Source organism: Nannospalax galili, unplaced genomic scaffold, assembly GCF_000622305.1.
Source record: "Nannospalax galili isolate Female #2095 unplaced genomic scaffold, S.galili_v1.0 scaffold308, whole genome shotgun sequence".
NCBI classification, from domain to species: domain Eukaryota; kingdom Metazoa; phylum Chordata; class Mammalia; order Rodentia; family Spalacidae; genus Nannospalax; species Nannospalax galili.
This window is the reverse complement of record NW_008359214.1, coordinates 1,590,762-1,596,761: the sequence shown is the minus strand read 5'-3', so window position 1 is coordinate 1,596,761 and position 6,000 is coordinate 1,590,762.

The following is a 6,000-nucleotide window of genomic DNA, read 5'->3' as shown; positions in this document are numbered from 1 at the left end:
GGAAATATGCATAATTTTATTTTCATTTCAAGGCACAACATATAATAAAGACACTGAAGTCATAACAGATAATATGGTATGAGACACATGAAGCAAAAAATACAGTATCATGAGTTGGAAGACACGGGCAGATTTCAATACAGCATTCCTGACTTCAGTAAGTAAATTAGATCTAAGATAAAGTAAAACATCTAACTACTTAATACAGTGCTTTTAAACTATTTCTATTGAATTGCATATGGGAAGTGGAAATGTACCATTCTTAATATAAAAAGGCAATTTTAGGAAAATTAGAAGAAACTGATTCTTTTTGAAATGCAGATATTAATATTTTAAGGTTAAAAATTTTTAAGTAGAATTAGTCAATCCAAGTAAAAAAATAAATTATAATAACTTATCCTAAAAGAATAATTTAAATTAAAATCCTAACAAAAAAGTTTACAACTTAGAAAATATCAAAGTACAGAGGTGATTAAACTACCATGTAGGAGTTTAATATTAATGAAATTATTAATGAAACATACTTTTCCTAGAAAATATAATTAACAAAATTGACCCAGAAATAGATGCCTTAGAATCAAAAAGTTAATAAGTTACTTTGAAAAAAATGTACCAACTGTACTGAATAGATTTTTTGCCTACTGTTAATAACCAAATCATTTTGAAAAATCAAATAGTTCAGAAAAACTTCTTTAGATAGATGATGATAGTGATGATATAGATTAGATAGATGATAGATAAATGATAGATATAGATAGATAGATGATAGATAGATAGATAGATGATAGATAGATAGATAGATAGATAGATGATAGATATGATTGATAGGTGATAGATTTGAAAACTGTAAGAAAATCTTAATACAACATATTACAGAAGCCACTCTTTTGAAACTATTAACATGCTTTCAAAGCTTTTCTTTCTTTTCATTTTAGCTGAAACTCTGGAGAAAGTTATGAAGAGCCAGCCAAGGTCACCGAGTCACTCTGACTTTTGTTTTAGGCAACCTAGAATAAACTTGACTCATCCTAACACTAAACAGAGCCTGTCCACAAGTATTCTGATGCACTCTCTTGCCTTTCCAAACATGTTATCTGTATCCTTAAACTTGAGTGTACTCAGAATATGACATGTTTTCCCAAATGAATACATAAAAGTTCCCTGAATTAAGTCACTGTTCAGGAAGACCATTGCTCTGGAAATGCTCAAGGTACTCCTCTTGCCTGCCACTGATGATAAATACTTGTCTCTTCTTTTATCTCCTGGTTGTGGTTTTTGGTTTTGCACTCACCAAAATACAAAGCCTTTGGGTTCTATTGCATTCCTGTAAGCCAAACTTCAGCTCAGGGTCTGCTTTCTAGGGAGACCAGGCAAGAACACTATGACATACAATAAGGTTTTCTTACTCTGTGCCTATCTCTAACATTTAGACCAGACAAAACTTAGGATAGGGTTTTGGAAATGTGTCAGAAACAAATGTGTGTTGTGATTTTAGGATAAGAGATTAACCTTTGTCTATTTCTGTTGCCTTGCTCTGGGCCTCAGTTTCTCATCTGTAAAGGTGAGAGTCGATCCACAGGGTGTGTAAGCATCTTCCCAGATACAAAATGCAAAATGATAAAACTTTCACACATTCATCCTAGAATTAGAGACTTTATGCCCACAGAACCATTTAGTGAATTTTGTGAATGGTATATTAACACAATATAAAATAAAAACAAGTTTTCAGATTTCAGCCTGAAGTTGAATTTAGAATGTTCTAAGGGAGCCAAAAGAATTCAGAGAAGAAATGAACATTTTTATTTATTCATCCACAAACTCACTTATTTATCAGCCACTTATTGGGCAGAAGCTATGTGCCATGCTCCAAGATCAATAAGACATGGTCCATGGTTCCTCCCTCTAAAATCTCACAGTTAATAAAATACCTAAAATAAGGTGGCAATAGCCTATTAATGTAAGTTGAGCAGACACTGGGCCACTGAAGAACACACCTAACTCTATCTGAAAAGTACAAGGATTGCTTCCCAAGATGGTAACCGTTCTGACATAAGAATTAAAAGCTGCCTGGATAGATGAGGCGGTATACATAAAAACATAATCCCCAAATCAGCACTTGAACTCTTAGATACTTGCTGTAAACACTTAGCTCAGTGTCCCATAGCATGATCTAGAACATCAGCAAGGGTAAGCAAATCCTTTCATGGATCCTACAGACCAGCGGGTACTGTGGGTCATGCCCACATGTAATGATGCTCTGGATGGAAGGTCTGACAACAAAACCACTGTGGCTGGGTTGATTGGCACATGGGTTCTGCGCATAGCACATGCCTGGGACAGCCCCACTTTCCATTTATTATCCCAACATGAGAACAAGCATGGCCATGATTATGCCATTCACTTGAAACATGCTTCCCTCTGAAGGCTAAGTCACTTTGGGTTCCTAGGGACATGGAAAAAGAGCAAGGGTTAAGGGATTATCTAAGGAGGAGTGGCTCTGGGTCCTATTGATTCAATTGAATCAGGGTTAGACATATCACCTCTGCTGGAGATTTCTTCTAAAGAACAAGTTCTAACAGATGGAAGTTGGAAAACCCCAGGGTGATTTTAACATGTACTGACAGGGTCAGATGGTTATTTGAAGACAGATAGATTTATACAGTTGGTAGCTGTATAAACCATGAAGTCAGAAAGGACAATCCAAATAGAAAGGTGGAAAAGACCTTGAATAAAATAATGACATGATGACCAATGTTTGAAAATTTTCAAAGTAAAATTTGCATAATGTGTTAATTTTATCATGGTAATGTGAAAGATGTGGCTAAGTTATAGATGACACACATGCAAGCTGCCAGGAAAAAAAAAAAAAACCACCCTGGAGTCAATGCCATGAATCCTCTATTATTTAACAGCTTAGGAAAATCTTGTGCAAAGGGCAAGAAGATTTAGTGAGAAGGCCAAATCGCCTGCCTACATAGACAATAATAATGGATTTTAGTCCACTTATAAAAATGTTCAGTTTCACTAAACTTTATTAAGCTTTCTTAGATTGTAAGACTATACCCCAGAAAAGAAAACTATACTGTTTATCCAGCCCTATTAATCATAGTGAAGACAAAATTTATGAGCATCATATGTTTTTAATTTCACTTCTAAATTATGATAAGGTATTCAGAAATTTGAGGATGAAGTTTATACAATTTTGAAGAGTATCTTTCAAAACAAAGACTATAAGATTGTCTATAAAAACCAGTTTTTATTTAGGAAGAAAAACAATAGATTGCATTTTCAAAGATGACAATTCAAAACCATATACTTATTAATTATCTGCTTAATATGCCTCCATTTAAAAATAAACTCACATACCTCTTCATAAAGCAAGACTTTATAAAATCATATTTGTATTTGGGGTTCCTTGGGTTCTGCAACTTCAGCGCTGTATATATTTTGAACCAGCAACTCTTTGGGGAGCAGGAGGAGGGAAAAAGAGAAAGGTTGTGAGGTCATTGCATGAACTTCAGCAGAAACTCTGGCCCTTCCCTGTGAGACTGTGGTGGCATTTTCCCACAGTATGACCATCAAAAAATATCTCTTGCCATTGTCAAATGGGGCAAAATTATATACAGTTGAGAATCACTCTTCTGGTAGAAAGAAGGATAATGTTCTATTCACCTCAGGCTAGTCTAACAAAACACAATAGACAGGGCAGCTGAAACAACAGACACTGTTTTCTCATAGTTCATAGTTCTGTCTCATAGGAGAGACTGTGTCCTAAATCAACATTCCCCAACAGAGTTCCACCTCTGGTGAGGACTGTCACTGGCTTGCAGATATCTACCTTCTTACTATGCATCCACATGGGTAAATGTGATCTCTCTGGTAGAATGATCTCTCTGCTTCTCTTTTATAAGTCACCATACCTCTTATCTCAGAAGCTCACCTTTCAAACCTCCTTAAACTTCATTGCCTCTTAATGGTTCCTATCTCCAAATAGAGCCATATTAGAACTTTGAACTTCAACATATACATTTTAGGAGAATGTAGTGTTCTCAGGGGAGTTATGTAATCTTCTATCTAGTATGATTGGCCAAAACTTTTAATACTTTTATAAGTTTCTACTGCTCCCCCAAACCTTTATAGGCAGTACTATGCAAATTTTATTGCTGCTTTCAAATTTGAGATAATATCAATTTTTTTCATAAGTGGCTTGTACGATTTCAGGACAACTCAGATTTCTAGAATAATGATTAATCTTAAAAATCTCTTTGAGTTAATAACACTTGTGTCATGTATGTTGTCATCATTGCGTTATATTTTCAGCTTTAAGTTATCATGACTGATTTCAGATTTCCCATGTCACCTTAGGAAGAAATTAACAAGAAATCTACATAGGTTTAATTTGTGAGTCCAGTTCACACAGGAGAAAGAACATGAGCCAAGCTGTGTATCAACAAAGAAAAAAAAGTGATTTTTACAGGCTGGTACACAGGTAAAATAGCAGTAGATAAAATTAGAAAGATGTTATGGAGTCAGGAAGGGAGCAGAAATTATCACCAAATGTTGGCAAATGACTGAGAATATAACCATAACTTGAAGCTTGAAGTAAACATTCAAAGAATGGTTGCTGGACCAGTAAGTGTATAAAAGTGCTGTGACAGTGGTTGGCATTAGAGTCACAAACCTCAGTTAAATCTCATCTAGCACAGAACAACCTGTGAAACTTTTGAGTATATCAATTCTTGTTGTCTGAGAAATGGCACCAACATGGAATTAGATGTGCAAGAGATTTATTGAGAGAACTATGCATGGAAGATAGAGAAGAGGCGGAGAAGAGGTATGGAGAAGTTCCAACCTATGCTAAAGACCCAACTCCTGGAAAGGAAGAGAGGACAGAGGATTGACTAGAAGACCCTCAGATGGCAGTGAAGTTGTAAAAAGTCTCAGCTCAGTGCAAAGATTCACATCAGAGGCATCTTGTGCTGGACAGGATTCCCAACTCTAGAACACTGGTCATGGTCCAAGATAGACTGTGGTTTGGGTGTGATGCACTAACACTCCAAAGGTATGACACATGGTTCTCTTGAAGAGAATTCCGAGCCACATACTTTCAAGACCCAGCCACTCGCCATAATTTCATTGGCAGAAATGTCTGCTAGGCTTATAGAGCTACTCCAACAAACCCAAATTGGGTGTATTTCATTCGTATTCTTTTAGTCATGTACAAAAAAATCTTGTTCCACTTAACAGTACAACCAGGCATGAGTGGAAGCATAGTAGAAGGAAAGTCAGAGTGAAAAGACACAGTGATCTTAACTGATTTCATATAAAGTATCTGAAAATATCTTACTTTTGTAAATTTACAAAATACATGCCAACAAGAGCATATTTCTGGAGTTTTGTCAGGACATCAAAAGGACCCTAAAAGTTAAGTCTTAAGCCTCACAGAGTTTGCCTCTTTGTTTAAAGATGGTGATTATTTATTTTTATTCTACATGGACCTTTACAGAGACCAAGACCAACTCTGAAATCCCAGAAATTGTTAGCTAACTAAAACTAACATAGAAAGATCTGATATGGAAAGACACAAGTCTAGTGGGTTGAGAGAGTTATCATTCTTCTAATTGGGCCAAACTCCATATAAACATACGATTCAAGAGAGAAGAACAAATACATATGGGGTGAGGATGCACACAATGTAAACAGTTCTCAACAAGAGAGTTCTAGATAAGGAAAGTCCATATAGGAGAATATAAAGAAAAAATGTAAGAATCAGAAGTATGATACAAGTCATATAAATGGATTAGCAAAAACTAAATGAGAGACCCAGAAATCTCATCAGTCCACAGACTATGGGTTAGGATGAGCCTCTAGACTTAGGAAAGAGAGTTTGGGATTGAGAAGATAAGTAATCTAGACCTTCTGGTAAGAAGATTATTCTGTTGGTGTGTACTGCTGATAAGCAGACTAGATTGTGAATCTACTCCCTCCAGATGCCACTGG